The following is a 26,103-nucleotide window of genomic DNA, read 5'->3' on the forward strand; positions in this document are numbered from 1 at the left end:
GTGTATTTTTATATTCACTGCATCATGTGACTTTAAGAGCTGGCCTGGGACACGTCTTTGTGAAGGCTTGCTTGTACACGGATGTTTATAGCATTATGCATCATGGAGTGGAAATGACCTAAGTGTTCATCAGCTAATAAATGGATAATAAGATGTGTTTTACCTACCCAGTGGAATACTTTTTTTGCAGTAAAAAGTAAGTCCTGCCTGACCAGGTGGTGGCGCAGTGGATAGAGGGTTGTACTGGGATGCAGAGGACCCAGGTTCGAAACCCTGAGGTTGCCAGCTTGAGCGTGGGCTCATCCAGCTTAAGCGTGGGGTCGCTGGCTTGAGCATGGGGTCATAGACATGACCCCATAGTCACTGGCTTGAGCCCAAAGGTTGCTGGCTTGAAGCCTAAGGTTTCTGGCTTGAGCAAGGGGTCACTGGCTCAGCTGGAGCCCCCAGGTCAAGACACATATGAGGAACAATCAATGAACAACTAAAGTGCTGCAACAAAGAATTGATGCTTCTCATCTCTCTCCCTTCCTGCCTGTCCCTCTCTGTCTCTGTCACACACACACACACACACACACACACACACACACACACACACACAAAAAAAAAAAAAAAAAAGGGAAAAAAAGGTAAGTCCTCACTGAACGTCGATAGGGCCTATAACTTGCAAAACGACATATAACACAACTAATTTTACCATAGGCTAACTGGTAGGAACAAGACTACCATAGTTCATAAATGTTATAACAAAAGGTTATTTGAGGTCCTGCTGTACAAAGACATGCAACTGCATGGACGAACCTTGAAAACATAGTAAGTGGAAACCAGTCATAGAAGAACACATACTGGCCTGACCTGTGGTGGTAAAGTGGATAAAGCATTGACCTGGAACACTGAAGTTGCCAGTTTGAAACCCTGGCTGGCCTGGTCAAGGCACATATGGAAATTGATGCTCCTTGTTCCATCCCCCCTTCTCTCTCTCTCTCTCTCCTCTCTGAAAGGAATAAATAAGATGTTTAAAAAATTAAAAAGAGGACCACACACTATGATTCCATGGATATGAAATGTCCAGACTAGGGAAATCTGTAGTGACAAAATAGCTAAGTGGTTGCCATGGGAAGGGGGAGGGGAGGATGGCAGTGATAACTAATGGGTATGGAGTTTCTCTTTGGGGTAATAAAAATGTTCTAGAATTATTATTTTATTCATTTTAGAGAGGGAGAGAGAGAGAGAGAGAGAGAGAGAGAGAGAGAGAGAGAAAGAGAGAGAGAGAAAGAGAAGAGGAGCAGGAAGCATCAACTCTCATATGTGCCTTGACCAGGCAAGCCCAGGGTTTTGAACCAGCAACCTCAGTGTTTCCAGGTCGATGCTTTATCCACTGCGCCACCACAGGTCAGGCAAAAAATGTTCTAGAATTAAATAGTGATGATTGTATAACCTTGTCAATACACTGGAAAGCAGTGAGCTATCCACTTTAAAAGGATGAATTTTATAGTACGCAGACTATCTTAATAAAAAAAGTAACTGGCCTTGCCGTTGACCTTCCCAAGTTGCTGGTTGTGGTTTCTGTTTCCGTCAGAGGCACGGTGGGGAGAAGCACTGAGTGCCAGGGGCTCTGCTGGGCATCACAGGCAGTATTTGATTAGCCTGCCCAGCAGTTTGTGTTGGCCCTCCTCTCCACTTATAGAGGAAGATACAGAAGTTTGGGGTCCGGGGGTGTGTGTGTATGTGACTTCTGTCCTCCAGCCAGTCTGTGGTTCAGACCCAGCTCAGCCTGACCTGTGTTTACCGTGCATCCTACTGCCTCTTGGCTGTTGAGACCCAAACCCTGGGAGCAGCTTTGTCTTCATCCCTTGCCTCTCCATCTGTTCCTATGTAGGCTACCTCCGGGATGCCTCTTATGCCTTTCTGTCTCCTGTCTGCACAACGGGAACTATTCTAGCATGTTCTCCCTAGGAATGTCCACAGGCACTGGTGGGATAAAACCTGGAAAATTGAAAGAGTGCTGTCACATGTGGGTAGTGCTTCCAAAGTGTTTTCCTCCTCTTGTTCCCTCCTGTGTGTGCCCATGATTCTTCCATATGGAGTGTGTGTATGTGTTTTCCAGGGTACACAGTCCGGATACCCAGAAAAGAATGAACCTCACCTAGGGGAGAATATGTAAGAACTTCCCAGAGCTTTAGGGTTTCTGATTTCTAATGCCAAATACATGGGAGTGCCTGGAACCTTATTCTGGCAGGCCAGACACATCCTTAACTCTGCAGTCTGCCTGTCATGTACTCTAGCTAGTCTGCCTCACTTGGGGGCTTTGGTTTCCCAAGTATCAGATGAGGGATGAGATTCAGAACTGTGTAAGCCTGAGTCAGCATATAGCTGTTTGTGGCTGCTTCCTTGCTGTTTGGGGTGTGGGCAGGGGTGCTTGCTGTCTCCATGTCTGCACGTGTTTACACAGCACATCCTTTCCCGGTGCCCATGAGAAAATGTGGATGCAGCCAGGACCTTGCTGCGAGAATACTGCAGTGTGACCAGTCTGTGATTCTGTGCAGGGCATGCACCTCTTGGGCCTTCCCCTTGTCTCCTCAGTGGCTCCCTATCTGTGATTCCCACTTTTTGGTAATGTAATCCTCTTCTCGTGAGTGCAGACTGGATTTAGAGATGTAAGATGGCAAAGTTATCTCAGTGTCATTTCCAAATGCGGTTATAAAAAGTCTGTGCTGAATTGATGGTCACTGAGGCATCTTCCTGGGGATCTAGTCTTTATCAGTTGCTAATTGGTGCGACCCACTTTGCTTCTCTCTGAGGCAGGCCAGCAGACCCAGAGGAAGTCAGATCTTTAATCCACATTGAATCCCACCAGGCCCCTTGAGTGAGCTCAGATTCCACTGCAGTTGAGACTGCAGCCCCAGGGCCTACTGGGCAACACTGGCAGAAGTATCCCCTGAGCGTGCTGGACTCCTCATCCACAAAAACTGAGAGAGTGTATGTCTGTTGATTAAGACACTAAATGCGGGGCCCTGCTGTCTGTCACACAGAGTAGGTCAGGGATGCAGCCATGCCTGCACAGGATCCTAGCCCTGCCCTCCCTCCTCCTTCTCTGTCTCCTTCTCCGTCTCCTCCCCAGCTGTCTGCATCCACAGTGGCCACTTTGTCCAAATACATTCCCTTCCCAGTCTCTGCTCAGTTGTGCCTTTTTTCAGGCTAACCCTGACCTGTGTGGGGCTGGCTCTGTGCCTTGCTGCTGGAAATACAGATGTCACCTCAGCACAGCCTTTCACACCCCCTCTCCTGGGGGTGCCCAGCATGCCAGGGGGCACCCAGCTGCATTCCTAAGGGCACCTGCTCCTTTGTTTCATGTGTTTGTGTAGTGCAGGGGTCCCCAAACGTTTTACATGGGGCCAGTTCACTGTCCCTCAGACCATTGGAGGGCCGGACTATAAAAAAACTATGAACAAATCCCTATGCACACTGCACATATCTTATTTTAAAGTAAAAAACCAAAATGGGAACAAATACAATATTAAAATAAAGAACAAGTAAATTTAAATCAACAAACTGACCAGTATTTCAATGGGAACTATGGGCCTGCTTTTGGCTAATGAGATGGTCAATGTCTGGTTCCATATTTGTCACTGCTAGCCGTAACAAGTGATATGACGTGCTTCCGGAGCTGTGAGGCGTGCATCCTGCACCTCTGGAAGTAGTACTGTATATGAGCAATGCCGCGCTTTGCTGCGCCGCCACCTACAGTACTCCTCTCACCACCAATGAAAGAGGTGCTTCTTCCGGAAGTGTGCGGGGGCCAGATAAATGGCCTCAGGGGGCTGCATGCGGCCCACCGGCTGTAGTTTGGGGACCCCTGGTGTAGTGGATTTGTCTATATTCCCTCCAGATTGTGAGTACCCAGAGGGAAGGAATGCTGTTATTATTATTTTTCTCCTTTTTAAATTACAGGCCCAATTCATGTGCTCAGGGCACAAGAGGTGAAGCAAGAGATAAGAGGACCCATCTCACCAGTGACCAGCTCACATATTAGGGAGAAATCTAATAATGGGGAGATCAGGTCAAGGCAGAAAAATGGGCAGCAAGGGGCCAGGTGACCCTCTTGCTCCAGTTACTCCAGCTGAACCCAATGGACACAGAATGCCTCTAGTAGTCAGTGCTAGCACTGCATCCCAAGCAGGGAAACCACAGCACCCAACACACCTCTTTCAGAGTCTCAGAGGCGTGGGCTCTTCTGTGCTACAGGGGAACAAAGCAAGACTTGCAGAATCCCGGAGGCATTAAGAAAGATCTCAGAAATGTCCTTTGTGTTTTTCCTGTGCGCATTTCTATGGGGTGTCTGGTTCACTGACAAGGTATTCTCATCAGCATTGGGATGGTGATTTCAGTCCTTAATTTCAAAGGAGGTGCTGAGATTTAGGCCAGGCGGTTTTTTCCTGAGTCCAAGGATGAGTGGTCCTGTACATTGCCACTGGCTGCTATAGTCTCTGTCCTTGACTTCCAAGGTGCCAAGTCTCTCTGTGCTCAGACGGCTCTCCAGAGCATAGAACACATACTTCACATGAGCCTAGGGGTCCATGGACAGAGAACCAACAGCAACTTTTTTGAGACTGGGAGATTATTGGGGATTCCCACTGCAAGCCCTCAAATTTTTAGAGGAAGAAACAGAATTTCTCTTTTTCAGTCCTTCCCTTGCCGGGGTCCAGCCCCGGGGGGGGTCCAGGGGTCCCACAGGAGGAGACGGCGTCGGCGAAAATGGAGTGAGAGAGCCGAATTCTTTTCTTTCTCTTTATTCTCTGGTTAGCATTTTCTGCCAGGCATCTCTGCTCAATGCTAGTATAGCTCCCTTTTTATACACACACACTGAGTTACAATCACATGGTGTTAATTATTGCTTTTGTTTCACTATGTTTGTATGTTTCCAGATAACAGTTAATTTACATCTATGAGTCACAAACCAGGTAGCAAATCATTCAAAATACAAAATAACTTGAATAGCGATAACAACATCAGTAAAAGCTTTTAGAGTATTAGTTCTAAAAGGCTTGCCTCTAAAGAAATTAACATAACATCAAGAATAGCTTTCATCCAAAGATATGCAGAGTGCACTTGCAAGATAGCCCAGCAGCAACACAAGACATTCCATGGATTTCCCTACATTTTTAAATCTCATGAGAACATCTCATTGAGAAAGCCTAGCAATTGCCTTTAGTCAAAAGACAATTCTCTTAGTAAAACATTCTTTTCTTGCTGACTACGTTCTCATCCTAGGCCACACAATGGGCCATTCTACTATACCTTACCTAAGATACTATTGTCTAGTCAAATATTACTTATTTATTATATTTAGACACTAGTTAAGTTCTGACTCTATTCTTCTCAGAATATACCACTATTTTCAGATCAAATAAGCAAGAAGAAAGGAATGTTTCTCTACTTTATCACATGAAAAGTCTAGGGAGGAAAAATGTTAAGTGAAGGCCGAAGGGTGCTCTGTGCACAGCCACTGCCTCCTACCCATTCACAAGTCACAATCTATTCTTTCTAACATGATTAAGAAGGAATTCTCCTACAGACTTAACCCTTTATGAGGGATATCATAGCCAGCCTCTTATGTCTATGAGCCCAGTTCAAGGGGCTTACAGGCTTTTCTGTGGAACTCACACCCTGTCTCATTTCCAAAGAAATCACTACGAATCTACAGGGAAAGCATGGTACTATTATCCCTGTGCCATAATTAATAGCACACACCCAGAAAAGGGGGGATATAAGGCCAGATTAATTCAAAAAGTCAAAGGGGGAAGTATTGTTGTGCCTTTCCTTTGCGGTGACTTTGTCACCCCACAGCCATTGGTCTTCACTGCAGTGACTTTGTCAATCAGCAGTTTTTGATCTTCTGCTGTGACCTTGTCAGCCAGCAATTGTTGATCGGCTCCCGACATTCCCTCCTGGGGTGTGGTGGTGGGGGATGGAAAGGGGATTATCCTACTTGTGTCTACCCAGAGCTGTGGATTCCTGACCCCAGACCCTCCCATCTTCTGCTTACCCTGGGCATGGTCCCAACCCAGGCAGACCACTAGGGCCATGGGTGTTCCCATGACCGTCTCTGTGGTGTTTCCCACCTTCCTGTGCTGTGGCCCATGACCATGTCCTGGGGGACTGAATGCTGCTGCACTATGGCAGAGCTGTCTCCAACTTCTCTTGTTTTGGCTTAGTCATCTGACCAAGCTTCACTCTACTTCTCATCCCATGCCTAATGTCCCCTGGACTGATGTGAGTGTGTATCTGTGTGCACCAGTTTGGATCCCTGGGGAAGAGACCCCACGTGGGCTGGGGTGGGGTCCTATGGGTTCTCATTCTGTAAGCAAATGCCTGAGCACGCTACAGCCCTTCCCTGGTATGCCCACATTCTCTCTCCATCTAAGGACTCTGCTACCAAGTAGTTGTGGCCTGTTCCTGCTTTTCTTGAGCCTCAGTTTCCCAATTGTACAGTGGTGGGTTGGATAAAGAACCACTAGAACAAGCACCCAGCCTGGAGGCGGTTCAGGGTCCCAGGTTCTGGGAGAGGTGTTGCAATGACACCAGGAGCACCCTCTAGCCTTTCTCACAGGGTAGAGGCACTCCTGAGCCTGTCTGCCCTGCAACCAAAAAAGAGTTTCAGCCTAAATTAACTTTGAGAACAAAGGGGGGAGGGATAGTTCCCAAAAGAGAAGCTGAGGCTCAGCAGCTACTAAAGCAGTGGTTCTCAAAGTGTGCGCCAGGGCTTTTGGAGTTTAGATTTTTTGGGGACAGAGGTGTGGGGAATTGGCTGTAAGCTGACAGTCTGCCCAACTCCCCACCTCACCTGCCTGATTAGGTTGCAAAAGGCTGTTAAGCTGTGATGCTGGATTGTTTACACTAACCCCCATGATCCCCAGAATGACTGGAGGCAAGTTTCTTCTATCCTTTATTCCATGTAAAGTTAAGATGATATGTATGGTGGGGCTTTTCTGCACTCAACACAATTAAGAGTAAAAAGAGGAATTCTTCAATGTTTTGACAAGGAAATGAGAGTTTACCTTTCAAATATATGCCCAAACATTGAAGAAATCACTAGGACACATCAGGCTCATGTTTCTCATAAACACAAGAATGAAAAAACTTAACACATTCATGCCAAGACCTGCGGAATTTACTAAGTCTTTCTATTTCCTATTTTTTCCCTAATAATTGGTCTGTTTAGGCTTTCTGCTTCTTCTTGACTCAGTCTAGGAAGGTTGTATTGTTCTAGGAATTTATCCATTTCTTCTAGATTGTTGAATTTAGTGGCATAAAGGTTTTCATAGTATTCTACAGTAATTCTTTGTATATCTATGATATCGTGGTGATTTCTCCTCTTTCATTTTGGATTTTGTTTATATGAGTTCTTTCTCTTTTTTCCTTGGTAAGTCTTGCCAAGGGTTTGTCAACTTTGTTGATCTTTTCCAAGAACCAGCTCCTTGTTCTATTAATTTTTTCTATAGTTTTTCTGTTCTCTATTTCATTTATTTCTGCTCTGATTTTTATTATCTCCTTTCTTCGGCTGGTTTTGGGTTGTCTTTGTTCTTCTTTTTCCAGTTCCTTAAGGTGTGAAGTTAAGTGGTTCACTTGGGCTCTCTCTTGTTTGTTCATATAGGCCTGAAGTGATATGAACTTCCCTCTTATCTTTGCTTTTGCTGCATCCCATAGATTCTGATATGTCATATTGTCATTTTCATTTGTCTCTATATATCTTTTGATCTCTGCGCTTATTTCTTCTTTGACCCATTCATTTTTTAAAAGTATGTTGTTTAGTTTCCACATTTTTGTGGGTTTTTTTTCTCTTTTTTGCAGTTGAATTCTAGTTTCAAGTCTTTGTTATCAGAAAGTATGCTTGGTACAACTTTGATTTTTCTGAATTTGCTGATGTTATTTTTGTGGCTCAACATATGGTCAATTCTTGAGAATGATCCATGTACACTGGAGAAAAATGTATACTCTGTCACTTTGGGATGAAATGTCCTGTAGATGTCTATTATATCCAGGTGCTCTAGTGTTTTTTTTAAGGCCACTATATCTTTATTGAGTCTCTGTTTGGATGACCGATCTAGAGCCATCAGCGGTGTATTGAGGTCTCCAAGTATGATTGTATTTTTGTCAGTTTTCGTTTTAAGGTCAATAAGTAGCTGTCTTATATATTTTAGTGCTCCTTGGTTTGGTGCATATATATTAAGAATTGTTGTGTCTTCTTGATTCAGCATCTTCTTAATCATTATGAAATGACCATTTTTGTCTTTGAGTACTTTTGCTGTCTTGTAGTCAGCATTATTAGATATAAGTATTGCTTCACCTGCTTTTTTTTGGATGTTATTTGCTTGGGGTATTGTTTTCCAGCTGTTCACTTTGAATTTGTTTTTATCCTTGTTGCTTATATGTGTTTCTTGTAGGTAGCATACAGTTGGATTTTCTTTTTTAATCCATTCTGCTACTCTGTGTCTTTTCATTGGTGAGTTTAATCCATTTACATTTAGTGTAATTATTGACACTTGTGAGTTCCCTATTGCCATTTTATACATTGCTTTCTGTTAGTTTTGTGTCTTGTTTGATTCTTCTCTTTTGTTTTTCTATCTTTTGTTTTTGTTTGGTTGTATTCCATACATTTTTCCTCTGTTGCTATGTTTTTTTAAATCATGTGCTTCTGTGGTGGTTTTTTCAAGGGTGGTTACCATTAAGTAGTGAAAAGGGTTCCTACCCTGTTCATTGTAGTGCACTATCTTGTGAGTACTTTTGCACTCCGTTGTCCTTTGCTACTGTTAATCTCCATCCTCTCCCCTTTTTTTTTGTTGTTGCCACAGTTTAAATTTGGTTTTATTGTGTTCTTGGTGGAGTTTTTACTTGTGGTTTTGTTTTGTTTTGTTCTTTGTATCTGGTTGGAAAACCTCTTTTAGTAATTTCTGGAGTGGGGGTTTTCTGATTATAAATTCCATCATCTTTTCTGTATCTGTGAATGTTTTTATTTCTTTCATATTTGAAGGATAGCTTTGATGGGTATAGTATTCATGGCTGAAAGTTCCTCTCTTTCAGGCCTTTAAATATTGGGTTCCACTCTCTTCTAGCTTGTCGAGTTTCTGTTGAGAAATCTGATGATAATCTAATGGGCCTTCCTTTATATGTTGTATTCTTCTTTTCCCTAGCTGCCTTGAGAATTTTTTCTTTGTCATTGGTTTGTGCCATTTTCATTATGATGTGCCTTGGAGTAGGTTTGTTGGGGTTAAGAAAACTTGGAGTTCTGTTTGCTTCTTGAATTTGAGGCTTTAATTCTTTCCACAGGCTTGGGAAGTTCTCATCTATTATTTGTTTGAATATGTTCTTCATTCCATTTTCTCTCTCTTCTCACTCTGATATACCTATTATTCTTATGTTATTCCTTTTTGATGGAGTCAGACAATTCCTGTAGGGCTTTCTCATTTTTTAAAATTTTTGAGTCTTTTTCTTCTTCTCTCTGTTGTGCCTCAAGTTGCTTGTCTTCTATTTCACTAATCCTACGTTCTTTCTGCCTGATCTATTAGCTAAGCTTGTTACCTCGTTTTTCAGCTCATGAATTGAGTTTTTCATCTGTTTGATTTGTTTTTATTGTTTCAATTTTCTTGGTAATATATTCTTTGTGTTCATTGAGTTGTTTTCTGAGCTTCCTAAATTGCCTTTCTGTGTTTTCTTGTATATCTCTGCTTATTTTTAGGAATTCAATTTAAATTCCCTGTCATTTAGCTCCAAAGTTTCCAATATATTAAATTTTTTCTCCATAGATTTTTCCTCATCTATCTGTGCTACCTCTCTGTCTTTTTTATCCATGATATTCAATTTCCTTTTCCTTAATAGCATCTGAGGGTGGTTTTGTTGATAGTATTAATGAGAATTAATAAAGAATAAAAAGTTAAATAAATAAAAAATAAAAAAATTATTATTCCTCCCTTTTTTTTTCCCTCTCCTCTCCCCTTCTTCTTGAGAAAATCTTGTGAACTGTGAATTATATTGTGCTAAATAGAACAAAAACTACCTATAAAAGAGGGCCTGAGTTGGGGAGAAGTGATAAAGGGGCAAAAAAGGGGGTATGGACCCACAAAATACAGAAAAGGAAAAAATTCGGGTCAATAATAAAATGATTTCCTTTTAGGTGATGGTTGACTAAGATATGATGAGAGGAATAAGAGGGAAACAGGAAAAAGGGGAAAAATTAAAAAATTACTGTTTTATTTAGTGAAGCAAGAACTAAATAAACTGGAGAGCCAGGGTTGGGAGCACTGCTAGTGAGTTAAAAAAGCAAAGTAAAAAACCCCCAAAGCACCACAAAGAAAAATTTGAGTCTAGATAAAATAATTTGTTTGTGATTGATGATTGAGTGAGAGGAAAAGTAAAGGAGAAAATAAGAAACTAATATAGAGGGAGAGGAAAAAAAAGAAAGAAGAAAACACAAAAAGAAGAAAAAAGAATAAAAGGAGAGAGAGCGAGAGTTAAGGGTTTTGGAGTGCAACCCTCATAGAGAGAAGCAAAAAATAATGGGAGATATAACACTTATGGGTAGTGTAGTTCAAGGAGAGGAGAGAGTAAGACCAGCAGAGAATTAAATGACCAAATTGGAAGAGGAAGAAAATAATCAAGAAGATAAGAGAAACAAACGAACAAATATAATAAAATGGGATAGGTTATAAAGTCTGTGGATTATTCTTGATTTTGAGAGGTTATCTTTTTGCTTTTTCTTTTCTCTCCCTCTTTCTGGTCGGTGACTCTGTACCCCGTGTTCTTCTCCTGTGGCACGCTCAGGTAGAGGTTTGCTGTTGATAAGTCTCTATGGCGATGTCATGTATTGTGCTTCAGTCTCCTTGGCAGTTGAGGCTCATTAGCATTTATAGGCTCCGCCAGTGAGAGAGTCCGTGTTCCTGGAGCCTCTCTCCTAGTCTTTCCTTCCTGAATTAGTAGCCTGATGATCCAGCTATGGGGTTGCTACTGCCTCAGCCTGGAGAGTAAGAGGCTCAAAGAGCTGGCAAGTCCCCACTCTATCCCCACTCAGCGCAGGGCTCTGGGTAAGGCTCAATCAGTCCGAGCCCCTAGTATAATCAGGCGGGGCTTCGGCCCACACAAAGACCTCTGACTCTGCCCCTCTTTCCGGGAACACGGGCGCCCACTCCTGGGGGAATCTCTTGCCCACTATCTGCACTCACCGACCAGGGGATCAGGCCAGCAGCCTCTCACTCCAAGTGAGGCGCCCCACCCGCATGGAAATGTATGAGTATAGGAAATTTCGCTCCCACTCACTCCCCGTGCGCTGCTTTTCGGGGCTCAGGGGCAATCTCAAGTCTCTGGTTTTGGCCCACAGAAAGGCCTCTGACTCTGCCCCTCTGTCCAGGAACACAGGCGCCCACTCCCGGGGGAATCTCTTGCCCACTCTCTGCACTCGCCGACCAGGATATCAGGCCGGCTGCCTCTCACTCCGAGTGAGGTGCCCCACCCACACGGAAAAGTTCCAGCGTAGGGAATTTCGCTCCCACTCCCTCCCCATGCGCTGCTTTTTGGGGCGCAGGGGCAACCCTGAGATTCTGGTTTTGGCCCACACAAAGGCCTCTGACTCTGCCCCTCTGTCCGGTAACACGGACGCCCACTCCCGGGGCTCTAGGAGGAATCTCTCGCCCACTATCTGCGTGCTCTGACCAGGAGATCGGAGCAGATGGCTGTCCCAAGTGCCTTTCTTTGTCTGGATTTGGCGCGAGTGTTAGTTTGTGTTGACTGGGTTGCCACAGGCACAGGTGTTCCTCGGCTTGGATGTCAGTGCCACAGCCTGGATCGGATGTTTGTGCCGCAGTCTGATTCTATTCGCACCCTATGCCCGCCTTAGTTCCTATACTCTCAGTTCCCAGTGAAAGCAGCCCTTATTTAGGTTTGTGAGGAAGGCTGAGTGTTTCTTTCTCCTTATTTCCTTTGGGGTTGATTATATATTTAGTCAATTTTTCACTCGATCATACCTTTGTGTTTAGTGTGGAACTTCTGGAGGTTCCAAGGATAGATTTTTCTGTCTCTGGTTGAAGATCTTGTTGAATTTTTGGGGAGATTTATCGGTATCACTCCTTAAGGCACCATTTCTCTGATATCACCAGAAGGTTTTTTAATGTCAAAATAAATTTAATTTTGTCATATTTATTTTGTTTAATTACCATAAAAGCATGCTTGGACTTTATATTTTCATTTAATATTTGACTTAATTATTATCACATAGTTCTCAGAAATTTGTATATAGTGTGCCTACAATCATTTGTAGGATGTTAAATGCGCCCCAACATCAAAATTTTGAGAACCACTGTGCTAGAGTAGGACGTGGATGTGCATCTGCGAAAGCTCGTGTCTTCAGAACCCTTCGGGCAGCATTGCCCTGCATCTGCCATGGTAAACACAAGGATGTATACCAAGGAAGGGACTTGTCCAGTTTCACAAAGTGCTTCGGGGAAAATCTAGTCCAACCCTTAATATTGGATTTCCCTGCTGAGAGCAGAAGACCCAGGATGATATGGCACACACAAGAGGTAGTTCCTGTTTTTATCGTGGGAGAGAACTGTGGACGTGGCAGTCCCTGCTGAGCACTGACTGCCCACCCCAACAAGAGGCCATCATCTGTTGTTGTTTTTTTTTTTTTTTTTTTTTTTTTTGTATTTTTCTGAAGCTGGAAACAGGGAGGCAGTTAGACAGACTCCCGCATGCGCCTGATCGGGATCCACCCGACACGCCCAGCAGGGGGCGATGCTCTGCCCATCCGGGGCGTTGCTCTGTCGTGACCAGAGCCACTCTAGCGCCTGGGGCAGAGACCAAGGAGCCATCCCCAGCGCCCGGGCCATCTTTTGCTCCAGTGGAGCCTCGGCTGCTGGAGGGGAAGAGAGAGACAGAGAGGAAGGAGAGGGGGAGGGGTGGAGAAGCAGATGGGCGCTTCTCCTGGGTGCCCTGACCTGGAATCGAACCCGGGACTTCCGCACGCCAGGCCGATGCTCTACCACTGAGCCAACCATCCAGGGCATCATCATCTGTCTTTTTAACCCAGCACTTAAGAGCTGGAGTCCATCCTTATGGTGGTGTTTTGGTGCCAGATGATGCTGGGTGGGTGTGAGCTTAGAGAGACTGTATTTTTTCATGTGGTCATTCAGGAAACCTGAGTTCTTCCTCTATGTGGCTTTGCCATTTTTAGGACCTCCATGCCTTCTGCATCCATCAGCAGATGTGGGGAGACCATGGCGGAAGGAATGTGGGAGGATTTCACAAGCCAGGTCTGCAGTGACACAAACCAGTTTCTTTCTTCTTGCATTGTTAACAAATTACACTTTTTTTTTAGGTGAGAGGAGGGGAGATAGTGAGGCAGACTCCTGCATGTGCCCTGACTGGGATTTACCTGGCAACCTCTTCTGGTGCTGATTGATGCTCAAGTACTGAACTATTTTTAGCACCTGAGGCTGATGCTCCAAGGGAGCTATCCTCAGCGCCTGGGGCCATACTTGCAAGAACCGAGCCACTGGCTGCGATAGAGGAAGAGGGAGAGAAGGGGGAGAGGGAGGAGGGTAGAAGCAGAGGGTCGCTTCTCTTGTGTACTCTGACCAGGATCAAACCTGGGACATCCACATGCTGAGCCAACACTCTATCCATTGAGTGAACCAGCCAGGGCCATAACTGTTAAAATTCTTGAAATTTCAAAGGGAGAGATCAAGGTCATCATCTCTCACTCTGCCATTCTTCTGACAACACCCTCCCTACGTTATGTTTTGGTAGCCAGTACAGCAAGTCAAACCACATCTTTAAATGCCCTGATAGTCTAGGTTCTTTTCATTTCCAGATAATGAGGTCTTCGCTTATTCTCAGTAGTGCTCTGTGTTTCTCAGTGAGAAGACATGCACGTATCTCCTCCCTAAGAATGCCTCCAAGTCCCTCTATCACAGTCTAAGCACAGACTGGGCTCCCAGACGGTATAAATGCTGACTTTTCCTCTTTGCATTCCCAGCACTTGACAGAGGCTTGGCCTTGACTAGGTGTGTAACAGATTTTTTTTTTTTGCTTAATTTAATGAATAGTTTTTTAGTGGTTTACTGAAAAATGAATAATGCAGCAGTGAGCCATCAAATATTTATTGAACACCCATCACAAGCAAAGAGGCATTTGAACCACAGCCTTTTTATGGAGGTAGCACTAGCATCAGCTGAGAGAGCAACTCTGGGGTCTCCCCAGTGCCAGATGCACACTGTGGTGGGGTAGGTCACAGCGGGTACTTCAGGTGTGCCTCTCCTCTGACTCAGTGCTTCTCCTCAGGGCAGACCAACCTCAGGTAGAATGCAAGCTGCCCTTGAGGATGTCCCACTAAATATGTAGCTCAGATTCTCGTGTCTTCACCACCCGGGTCCCAGCATCTCTTTCCCTACAGTCCTGTTCCCTGTAACTTACCCATTTTCCTCTGGCCTTCCTCTTGTTTTCTTTGCACAAAACTCAATTTGCATCTTGGTGGGGATGAATAATTAGAACCCTCCAGCATAAATAATCCTGGGCAAATTAATTTGTGTGCCAATCAGGGAAAATTACTCAGCTTCATAATGTTTTACATTTCCCAGGCAGAGCTCCCCAGGTGGGGCCCCCACTGCTCCTCAGCCTCAGGTCCTTCTTTCCACCATTTTGGAGAAAATTGCTCATTAGTTTTCATGGTTGTTTGCTTGTGATGGGCAGGTTTTGATTTGCTGCCCCTGTCACAAGTGAAAGAACAATATATGTGTGGGTCTTTTTCCAGGGTTTAAGCAATTCCATGCCATTGCTTTACATCTCTATCCTACACCCATGCTATGCTGTCTGTATTCCTGTGTTTTCAGAGTAAGTCTTCAAGGCTGGAAGTCTTCTCACCTTGTTCTACTTCAAACTAGTTGTGGGAATTCCAGGTTTGTGCATTTCCTTCTTAATTTAAGAGTCACATAATAATTTACATACACAGATGATGAGCTTAAAATTGTTTTTAAATTAATTATTTGTTTATTTTTCCTTCTTTTCCAGGTGAGAGGAGGGGAGACAGAAACAGACTCCCACATCTGCCTCAACAGGAATCCACCCAGCAATCCCTGCCTGGAGCTAATGCTTTGCTCATCTGAGGCCATGCTCACAACCGAGCTATTTTTAGCACCTGGGGGAGGCTCAACAGGGCCATCCTTAATGCCCAGGGTCAATGCTGTTGAACTGATAGAGCCATGGCTGTGGGAGGGGAAGAGAGATAGAGAAAGGAAGGGAGTGGGGTGAAGAAGCAGATGGTTGCTTCTCCTCTGTGCTCTGACTGGAAATTGAACCCAGAACATCCACATACCAGGCTGATGCTCTACCACTGAGCCAACTGGCCAGGGTGATGAGCTTTTGATTGAGATTGGATTGTATCTGTAGACCAATGGTCCCCAACCTTTTTTGGGCCATGGACTGGTTTAATGTCAGAAAATATTTTCACAGACAGTCCTTTAGGGTGGGACGGATAAATGCATCACATGACCAAGACAAGCGTCAAGAGTGAGTCTTAGACAGATGTAACAGAGGGAATCTGGTCATTTAAAAAAAATAAAACATCGGCCCTGGCCGGTTGGCTCAGTGGTAGAGTGTCAGCCTGGCGTGCGGGGGACCCGGGTTCAATTCCCGGCCAGGGCACATAGGAGAAGCGCCCATTTGCTTCTCCACCCCCTCTCCTTCCTCTCTGTCTCTCTCTTCCCCTCCTGCAGCCAAGGCTCCATTGGAGCAAAGATGGCCCGCGCGCTGGGGATGGCTCCTTGGCCTCTGCCCCAGGTGCTAGAGTGGCTCTGGTCACAACAGAGCAATGCCCTGGATGGGCAGAGCATTGCCCCCTGGTGGGCGTGCCAGGTGGAACCCGATCGGGCGCATGCGGAAGTCTGTCTGACTGTCTCCCCCATTTCCAGCTTCAGGGAAAAAAAGAAAACAAACAAACAAAAAAAACATCGTTCAGACTTAAATATAAATAAAACGGAAATAATGTAAGTTATTTATTCTTTCTCTGCGGACCAATACCAAATGGCCCACGGATCGGGGATTGGGGACTACTGCTGTAGATCACCTTTGGAGAACTGACATTTTAATTATATTGGGTCTCTCAATCCATGGATAAGCTCCTCCATTTATTTAGGTCATCTTTATGTGTTCTCAGTAGTGCTTTGTCATTTTCAGTGGTAGAGGTCCTTTGTGTCTCTTGTTAGATTTACTCAGCAGTTTGTTGATGAAACTGCTCTTCAGGATCGAGGTGGACAAGAAAGCCCTGACTTACAGCATTTGCAAATTTCTGTGGTGTGATGATTTCTACCATGGTTGATTTCAAGATGACAAGTGGAGTTTGGAGGAAATGCTGTGGTAGGCAGGATCCCTGGGGATATTCCGTCCCATTGGTGTGCTCACTAGATAGCTCCTTAGGCCAGTGGTTCTTAAACTTTTTAAGTTGAGGTGCATTTAAAATCCTACAAATAATTGTAGTCACACTATATACAGATTTCTTAGAAATATGTTATAATAATTAAGTGAAATATTAAAAGAAAAAATATAAAGTCCAATCATGCTTTTATGGTAATTAAACAAAATAAATATGACAAAATTAAATTTATTCTGACATTAAAAAACATTTTTATGTTACATTTTTTGTTATGCTTTTTAGAATTTGTAAAAAAGAGGGGTTAAAAATGACAAAAAAGTTATTCTTTTATATATATATAGATATATTCTTAGTAAGATTTAGTAAATTGGGCAGGTCCCAGCACGAATGTGTTAAGTTTTTTTCATTCTTGTGTTTATGAGAAACATGAGCCTGATGTGTCCTAGTGATTTCTTCAATGTTTGGGCATACATTTGAAAGGCAAACTCTCATTTCCTCATCAATACATTGAAGAATTCCTCTCTTTCTACTCTTAATTATGTTGAGGGTAGAAAATCCTCATTCACATAAATAGGATGTTGAAAATTGTAGTAAAATGTTTAAAGCTTTTTTAGATATTGCCACATATTCTTCTTTTATAAAAATCCAAAAGGCTTTAAGAGACAATTCCTTATGTTTAATCATTAATCCACAATCAGTGGATATAGTTGCCAGTTCTTCTGTTAATGTTAAACCAAAATCACTTGAAACTTCCATGAATGGGTTTCTAATCCAATCGTATTGTTCAGTGTTAAGTGATGAAAAATGCTATAAATTAAATTCTGCCCATCAGCCTTCAAATCCTATTTTATTTACACTTAACTTTTGCTCACTTCCAGAATCGGATTCTTCAATATCACACTTCTTTTTGAGAAATCTGTCCATTTTATTTGGGTGTGTTTATCTAAAAATAATATAATGATGTGTTAATAATAAATATAATAATGATGTGTTAACAAAAAGAGCGGTATTTCCGTAATAAAATGGTATAATAGAGTAGCTATATTTATTTTTATATCTGGGCACATGCTGTGAACCAGTGAAGTTAGTAGTAATTCCAGGTCCCGAGTGGGAACAGTGCAGAATTAAGAAAATACGCAGAATTAAGAAAATACAGGGTTAGGAGGGCCCTGTAATTGCTGCTGGCAAGTACAAAGCACACCGAAAATCCACATCTTGCTTTATTTATAGGGCAAAGAGGGCCATTAGCAAATCAATGAGATCTTTGGTCATGTTTCCAAGGCAATCCAAGAATTTTACGAAGTGCAGAAAACCCCCACCATACATATCATCTTAACTACACCAAACAAAGGATAGAAGAAACTTGCCTCCAGTCTTTCTGGGGAACATGGTGGTAGTGTAAACAATCCAGCATCACAGCTTTACAACCTTTTGCAACCTAATTAGGCAAGTGAGGTGGGAGGTTGAGCAGACTGTCAGCTTACAGCCAATTCCCCACACTCTGTACCCCCAAAATGTAAACAGGCACATATTTCTCTGGAATACCACAGGGCGCACCTGGAAATCTTCTAGGGTACACCAATGTGCCCTGGTGCACACTTTAAGAACCACTGCCTTAGGCTATTGTGAAGAAGATGGATTTTACTCCTGTGGTATCGTTTTCATATGGCACAGCTGACTTTGAAATAAGAAGACAATCCAAAGGTTGTAACCTCATCGCATGAGCTCTTTAAAAGCCAGAAGTCTTCTTTGGCTGATTGAAGAAGGACACATTAGAGAAACTCAAAGCCTGAGAAATATTCAACCTGGGGGAGGTTCTCTGTTGATGATACGGAACGAGGCATGTGGCAAGGACCCGAGAGCAACCTCTGGGAGCGTCGTGGCACCTGGCCCATAGCTTGCCAGAGAATGGGAACTTTGGTCTTACAGCAACAAGGAAAGAAATTGTATTGACAACCAGTGAACTTGAAAGAGGACCCAGAGTCCCAGATAAGACCTGTGTTCCCAATGAGACCCTGAGCAGGAGAATCTTATGCTGATTTTGGATTCTGATGTACAAAAACTGTGAGGCAATAAGTTAGTGTTAAGCCTTTACATTTGTGGTAATTGATATGTAGTATAACATAATAATACAAATTTTGGTACTGAGCATGGGCTGCTGCTGTAACATCTGGTTAGAGTGTGTGTGTGGGATGTGACTTCCTGTTCTGGTGATTTGGAGCAAGGCTGTTCCTTCCTTGTTCTTTCTTATGTACCTAATAGACCTTTGACATTATACAACAAACAACCACAGGAAGCCTCTGTCAGCTGGAGTGAAGGAGACACTGCTTTGGGGCGTCAGGACATGAGTAAGGACATGTCAGTGAGCTCTCCAGTTTTCATGTTGCTCCCCATATCTCCTCCTCAGTGCACTTTAGACCCCTCAACACTGACCTACTTACTAGCAGACAGAGACAGAAAGAGCTTCAAGAAATACTTATTTCTTTCTAGCTAAAGGGCCAGGAAAAAGGTAGCTCAACAACAGAAAACCTCTTTGGCAATATCCTTCTTAGGACAGCCCAACAACAATGACATCCACACCCACATTCTCAGGGGCTGGGTAGAGGTCTCCTGGTGAAGTGTGGAAGTGGGAGGTGCTCCAGTGGGAGGAGCTCTTGCCAGGGAGTGGCAAGAAGGTCCAGTTGTGAGTGTGCCTCCCCTCTTACTCAGCAGCAATGAAACTCAAGGGGATCAAGGCCCTGATCAGGTAGCTCAGTTGATTAGAGGGTAGTCCCTACATTCCGGGGTTGCGGGTTTAATCCCATCACGGCACATACAAGAATCAACCAATGAAGAATGAATAAGTGAACAAAAGAGTCAATGTTTCTCTCCTCTCTCTCTCTCTCTTTAAAAAATAAAAAAGAAACTGAAGGGGATCAGAATGTGCTACCTTCAAACAGGCTCCTCAGGCATAAGGGTTATTTTGAGCTGAAGACCTTGAGAAATAGCAGACAAAAGCAAAGCTCTCTACCCATCATTGGTCGGCCCCAAGACTGTATATATTCCTCTTCATGACGGTGTTCCTTCTTCTCTCATAGTAGGAGGAGGGGAACAACCATTGTCACTGGAGACCAAAAGTCAGCACTGAGTTGGGTCTGCAGAAACAAACCCGACTAAAAGAGCCCTTATCTTCTGTTAGTTTCCCGCACATAGTCACCTCTCCATGCTGCTTCTAGAAGCCCAACCCCCTTTCCTTGGTGTTGTCACTTCACAAATGTATTACCCTTTGTTAAAAGGGTACATAAGCCCATAGTTACAGCCACCTAATTCAGTTACTCATCACTGAATTCTTTGCGTGTACGTACTTTACACGCATAAATAAACTCTGTATTTCTCTCCTGTTAATTTGTATTTTATTAGTTTGATTCATGTGCCTTAGCCTAAACCCATGATCGTAGAGGAAGAACTTTTCCCTCACCTACAAATCTGATGAGCAGTGGGCACAGGACTGGCCAGCACTCTCGCCTGGCATCAACAAGGACCAAATGGTAGCAGTTGGGGCTTATTAGTACTCAGCTTCCCCTCCCTTCTCAGGTCTCTCAGGCTCACTTGAGCTTCTTCATTTGTCTTGCAGCAGGAATGCAGTGTGAGTTGATCAGTGCTCCCTCTATCCCTTCCCGGGGTGGCGGGGCATAGCAGGGAATGGATCTTACACCCCTACTTGGAAGCTACGTCTGTACGAGTCTGTGCTCCATTATTTCCCTCAGGAACGTGCCAGTGGAGGTTGAGGGAGGGGTTAACTTCTCACCCCATGCACTTACAAGGAGGCAGTGAGTGGCTGCCCTGCTTTGTAGGAGTGCTGTCAGTGAAGTTAGCAGGAAGTTGAACACATACATCCCCTGCCCCATGCACTACATCTCAATAGGGAGACTGCCTGCTTATAAAACAAAAGATTAAATGGGACCCAGACTTCCATACTATATGGCAGCTAGGAAAAATGTCCAGATTACAATAGAAAATTGCTCATGATTCCAAGAAACAAACAAAAAACCACAACAGAAATGATAAAAAGCAATCAATAGCTAGTGACACTGAAATGAATCAGGTGCTGAATTATCTGACATGGATGTTAGAGTAGCCACCATATAAATGCTTCAACAAACTATCATTCTCTGGAAACATGAGTTCTCTCCCATGAATTATCTGAAAACAATTGAAAAAATAGCAAATGTCAGCAGAGAGGGAAGTTATAAAAATAAATCAAATGGGAATTATAGGATTGAAAAATACAATAACTAAAATTCAAAAGAAAGCATCTCTCTATGTATTCAACAGTAGAATGGAAATGATGGGATAGAACCAGAAAACTTCAGGAAGTATCCGAATATCACTACACATCAACTAAACCTCATAGAGATACACAGAACTCTCCACCCAACAGAGGAATAAACATTTTCTTAAGCACCAATGAAGTATTTCTCAAAATACATCATACTCTGGGGCATAAAACAATCCCAACAAATTTAAAAGATTTGAAACCATACTGGAATCAAACCAAAAATTAACAATAGAGAGACAATAGAAAATTCTCTAAATACTTGAATATAAAAATCACTCTTGTAAGCAGTAAGTACATAAGTCAAAGAATAGTCTCAAAGAAAATTAAAAGTACAAAAAGCTAAATTTAAATGACAATATATCAAAATATATGAAGCACAGCTAAGGCAATTCAGAGACAAAAATTTATAGCTCATTACAGCACTTACATAAGAAAAGAAGAGCAGTTTCAAATCAAGAATTTAAGTACCTACGTCAAGAATACAATAAAAAAGAGCAAGATAAATTTTAGGTAAACAGAAAGAAGGAAACAATAAAGATAAAGGCAGAAGAAGATCAGGAAACCAGTATAGAAAATCAAAACAAAAAGCTGGGTTTTCATTTTTTTGAAAAATATTAATAAAGCTAATAACCAGCTAGCAAAAATGACAAATTAGAGAAAGGAAGTCTATAAAAGGATAATAAGGGAATGACTATGAATATCTTCACACTCATAAATTCAACAATTTAGAACAAATGTACTACTCTCTCTAAAATGGCAAACTACCAAAACTCAATCAAGATTAAGCAATTTAATGAAATTGAATTTTAATTAAAAAGCTATCCCTGAGGACCTGAAGATGGCAGCAGAGTAGGCAGACACACAGACTCCCAGCTCACACCACCAAACTGGATTATAAACTTATTTATGAACAATCAGCGTGAAAAACCAAATCTGGACTACAAGAACAGCTTTCAAAAATAAAGGAGCAAAGAAGAAGCCACAACAAACCTGGTAGGGAGAGCCTGAATCTCTCCTGCTTACAGGAATGGGGGGCGGGGGTGAGGCTGGGCTCTCACTCCAAGGAAAAGAGCAGTAAATACTTCTCATAGCCACTTGTCTGGCAACTAGGGAATGAGGTGTGTTGAAAGGGCCTGCTTGTCTTCCAAAAAGGGGAGAAAGAGACAGATGGTGAGGGGGAGAGGAATATAGGTGATGACAAAAAGCTGACTCATTCAGTGCTGGAGGTGGCAATAAATGCGGGAGGGGCTAATCCTTCCACAAAGCAAAATACAAAAGTACTTCCAGGTCATAGAGATACAGACATCTCTCCAGCTTCAATCAGCGCAACAAGACACAGCTGAAAACAAGAAGTGGGGAGGAGGGGCAGTAACTTAGGTCTCCATGGAGATCTGAGATACACCTCCCCCTACTGAAGCTGAGAAAGCAACCCGCCCCCAGAGAGATTAACTGGCAGAAGAGGACATCAGAGCCTCAGGTCACACCCACAACATTCCTGGATACAGTTTCAAATAAGCCCCCTGCTGAGATCAGCAAACAAGACAATCACCTGTTAAGAAAAAAAACAAATCAAGACTTCAAAGCAGCCCGAATCCTAAAGTGGATTACAAATAATAGCTGATGCCAACCCAAGAAGACTTAGAAACAACACAAGTAAAAACTAGAGGCAGACAACACCAAGCCTAGACTCAACCAGCTCTACAAAGAAAACACCCAGACACCCAGGCACAATGAGAAGACAAAGAAGTGCAATCTTAATGAAACCACAACCTTCAGGAGATGAACTGAGTGATATGAAAATAATCAAACTTCCAGATGTGGAGTTCAAAATAATGATTGTAAGGATGCTTAGGGATCTTAGAACAACAATGGATGGTCATCACGAACACGTAAATAAAGAAATAGCAAGTATAAAAAAAGATATTGAAATATTAAAAAAGAGTCAGTCGGAGATGAAAAATACAATATCAGAAATGAAGACCACAATGGAAGGAATTAAAAACAGGATGAATACAGCTGAGGATCAAATGAGCGAGTTGGAGGACAACTGGAATGAAGGCATGAAAGCAGAGAAGAAAAAAGAAAAGAGACTCAAAAAGTCTGAGGAAACTCTTAGAGAGCTCTGTGACCACATAAAGAGAAATAACATCCGCATCATAAGGGTTCCTGAAGAAGAAGAGAAAGAACAAGGGATAGAGGCTTTGTTCAATCATATCATAGATGAAAACTTTCCTAAATTAATGCAGGAGAAACTCTCACAAATTCAAGATGCACAGAGAACTCCACTAAAAAAGAAACCCAAAGAAACCTACACCAAGACACATCATAATTAAAATACCAAAGCTAAGCAATAAAGAGAAAATATTAAAAGCTGTAAGAGAAAAAAGGCTATCACCTACAAAGGAGCCCCATAAGGATGACATCAGACTTCTCAACAGAAACACTTGAAGCCAGAAGGGAATGGCAAGAAATATTCAAAGTAATGCAGAACAAGAACCTACAACCAAGACTACTTTATCCAGCAAGGTTATCATTTAAAATTGAAGGAGAAATAAAAAGTTTCTCAGACAAAAAAAAAAAAACTCAAGGTTTTTTATAACCAAACCAATGCTGCAGGAAATGTTAAGGGGCATGGTGTAAACAGATCAAAGTTGGAAAAGAATATAGCAAAAGCGGAATACAGCTTTAAAGAATAAAATGGCATTAAACAATTACATGTCAATAATAACCTTAAATGTAAATGGATTAAATGATCCAATCAAAAGACATAGGGTAGCTGCATGGATAAGAAAACAGAACCCGTACATATGTTGTCTACAAGAGACACACCTTAAAACAAAAGATGCACATAGGTTGAAGTTAAAAGGATGGAAAAAAACATTTCATGCAAATGGAAATAAAAAAAAAAAGCTGGGGTAGCAATACTTATATCAGACAAAATGGACTTTAAAACAAAAAATATAGTAAGAGATAAAGAAGGCCACTACATAATGATAAAGGGAGCAATCCCACAGGAAGATATAACTATTATAAATACCTATGCACCAAATATAGGAGCACCTAAATATATAAAGCAGACTTTGATGGATATAAGAGCAAGATCAACAGCAACATTATAATAGTAGGGGATTTTAATACCCCACTAATATCACTAGATAGATCCTCAAGAAAGAAAATTAACAAAGAAACAGCAGACTTAAAGGACACATTAGATTAACTCGATTTAATAGATATCTACAGAACCTTTCACCCTAAAGCAGCAGAATATACATTCTTTTCAAGTGCTCATGGTACATTCTCTAGGATAGATCATATGTTAGGGCACAAAAGTGGTCTCAACAAATTTAAGAAGATTGAAATCATATCAAACACTTTCTCTGATCATAATGCCATGAAACTAGAAATCAACCACAACAGAAAAGCTCAAAAATTCTCAAACACATGGAAACTAAATAGCAGGTTGTTAAATAACGAATGGATCAAGAATGAGATCAAAGAAGAAATAAAAAAATTCCTAGAAATGAATGATAATGAGCATACAACAACTCAAAATTTATGGAACACAGCAAAAGCAGTACTGAGAGGGAAGTTCATAGCACTACAGGCACACTTTCAGAAGCTAGAAAAAGCTCAAATAAACAACTTAACCCTGCATCTAAAAGAACTAGAAAAAGAACAGCAAGTAAAGCCTAAATGTAGTAGAAGGAAGGAAATAATAAAGATCAGAGCAGAAATAAATGACATAGAGGCTAAAGAAACAATACAGAGGATCAATGAAACTAGGAGCTGGTTTTTTGAAAAGGTAAACAGGATTGATAAACCTTTAACTAGACTCACCAAGAAAAAGAGAGAGAGGACTCAAATAAATAAAATTAGAAATGAGAGGGGAGAAATAACAACTGACACAACAGAAATACAAAATATTGTAAGAAAATACTATGAAGAACTGTATGCCAAAAAACTAGACAACCTAGATGAAATGGACCAATTCCTTGAAACATGCAATCTTCCAAAAATCAATCTGGAATAATCAAAAAACCTAAACAGACTGATTACACCAAATGAGATCAAAACAGTCATCAAAAAACTCCCAAAAAAGAAAAGTCCAGGGCCAGATGGCTTCACAAGTGAATTCTGCCAACTATTCAAAGAAGAACTAACTCCTATCCTTCTCAAGCTATTTCAAAAAATTGAAGAGGAAGGAAGACTTCCAAGTTCCTTTTATGAAGCGAGTATAATTCTGATTCCAAAACCAGCCAAAGACAACACAAAGAAAGAAAATTATAAGCCAATATCCCTGATGAATATAGATGCTAAAATCCTCAACAAAATATTAGTAAACCGGATCCAACAATATATGGAAAAAATCATACACCATGATCAAGTGGGATTTATTCTGGGGAGGCAAGGATGGTACAATATTCACAAATCTATCAATGTTATTCATCACATAAATGAAAGGAAGGAGAAAAACCACATGATAATTTCAATAGATGCAGAAAAAGCATTTGATAAAATCCAGCACCCATTCATGATCAAAACTCTCAGCAAAGTGGGAATACAGGGAACATACCTCAACATGATAAAAGCCATCTATGAGAAACCCACAGCCAACATCATACTCAATGGGCAAAAATTAAAAGCAATACCCTTAAGATCAGGAACAAGGCAGGGGTGCCCTCTTTCACCACTCTTATTTAACATGGTCCTGGAAGTCCTAGCCACAGCAATCGGACAAGAAGAAGAAATAAATAAAAGGCATTCAAGTTGGAAAAGAAGAAGTAAAGCTATCATTATTTGCAGATGATATGATATTGTATATAGAAAATCCTAAAGTCTCAGTCAAAAACTACTGGACCTGATAAATGAATTCAGCAAGGTAGCAGGATATAAAATTAATACTCAGAAATCAGAGGCATTTTTATACACCAACAATGAACAGTCAGAAAGAGAAATTAAGGAAAAAATCCCCTTCACTATTACAACCAAAAAATAAAGTACCTAGGAGTACATTTAACCAAGGAGACTAAAGACTTGTACTCAGAAAATTATAAAACATTGATAAAAGAAATCAAGGAAGATACAAACAAGAGGAAGTATATAGCATGCTCATGGTTAGGAAGAATAAACATCATTAAAAAATCTATATTACCCAAAGTAATTTATAAATTCAACGCAATACCAATTAAAATACCAATGACATACTTATAGATAATAGATCACATATTCCAAAAATTTATATGGAACCAAAAGAGAACACAAATAGCCTCAGCAATCTTAAAAAAGAAGAATAAAGTGGGAGGTATCACACTTCCTGATATCAAGCTACACTACAAGCCTATTGTATTTAAAACAGCCTGGTACTGGCATA

Source organism: Saccopteryx bilineata, chromosome 5 (assembly GCF_036850765.1).
Source record: "Saccopteryx bilineata isolate mSacBil1 chromosome 5, mSacBil1_pri_phased_curated, whole genome shotgun sequence".
NCBI lineage: Eukaryota > Metazoa > Chordata > Mammalia > Chiroptera > Emballonuridae > Saccopteryx > Saccopteryx bilineata.